This window comes from Condylura cristata, unplaced genomic scaffold, assembly GCF_000260355.1.
Source record: "Condylura cristata isolate star-nosed mole 26May11 unplaced genomic scaffold, ConCri1.0 scaffold00038, whole genome shotgun sequence".
Taxonomy (NCBI): domain Eukaryota; kingdom Metazoa; phylum Chordata; class Mammalia; order Eulipotyphla; family Talpidae; genus Condylura; species Condylura cristata.
In genome coordinates, this window is record NW_004567139.1 from 8,068,406 (window position 1) to 8,069,725 (window position 1,320).

Below are 1,320 nucleotides of genomic sequence, written 5' to 3' on the forward strand. Positions count from 1 at the left end.
GGGTGAGAGGATTCACCATAGACAAAGTGGGGAGCGGAAGAGGTAGATATTGGGCCTCCCTGGTGGCACAGGGGTTAAAGTCTCAGTGCAATCAAGTTATCTCCAGCCACTGCAGCATGAGTTCTATCCCGGCCAGGGAGTGACCCACAGGGCGCAGCAGACCTCTCCTGTCTCACCTGCTGCTCCCCTCAGCAGTGTGTTTTTGTGGATCTGCCTTCCCAGTCTGCCTCTGCTGAATCCTCTCACCATCACCCCCAGCCCCCATATCTCCAGTCTGCATCCCAGTTCTTATATGCATAAATAAATAAATCTAGAAAAAAAGAACAGGCACTGAAATACACTACTAAGGGGAGTAGAGCGGTCTGCTGCTCCATATGTGGGTCAGCTCCCTGGCCGAGGCTTGAACACAGGCCACAACTGTGATAGCACTAAGACTTAACCCCTACACCTCCAGAGAGGCCCCTGGATAGCCTTTTTAAACTATGTATTGCAAGAAATATAGGGAATTGTCCCATGCCACAATTTCATTCTTCACTAAATATTTATTTTTAAAGTTTTTTTTAAAGATGTATTTATTTGTGCATATAGAACTGGGGCACATGCCAGAGGTGCAGGGGGTGAGAGGATTCACCAGACTCAGATTGGGGAGCAGAACAGACAGATATACAGAAATGCACAGCTGAGGGGAGCTGCTGTGGCTGCTGACAGGTTAATGCTGCTCCTTAACCCTTTGTGGCACCAGGGAGGGGCCATTCACTGAATATTTATATACATGTTGTATAAACATAACTTACAGATGGTCCTGTAAGTATTTTGAGGGTCAGTATTATCCCTTTTCTTTTTTTGTTTAAAGATTTATTTATTCGTACAGAACTGGGGTACAGGCCAGAGATGCGGAGGGTGAGAGGCTTCGCCAAAGACAGGGTGGGGTGCCGAACAGGCAGATTGATGAAGTCCCCTGCTGAGGGGAGCAGCGGGGGGAGGGGGGGTCAGCAGAGGTCTGCCTGGCCATGTGGATCTCCTCCAGGGCAGGTGGGGATCGAACTCATGCGGAAGTGGCTTAAGCTTCTTTGTGCTATGCTTTAACCCGCTGTGCTACCAGGGAGGGCCCTCACTTTTCATTTTTGTAGTTTTAGCAAGTAGCACAATCCTGAGAACTGGATTGACAGTGTTACTGACTTCTTTATGTAGTGGTAATGTCTTTCTATGACAGTGCCCATGTATCTATGTTATGGTTACTGAATGCCTGTCAGTCATGTAGGCTCTACATCGTATGACAATGACACTTCTAAAACTCCAGTCTTATCTTTATCCATTTCT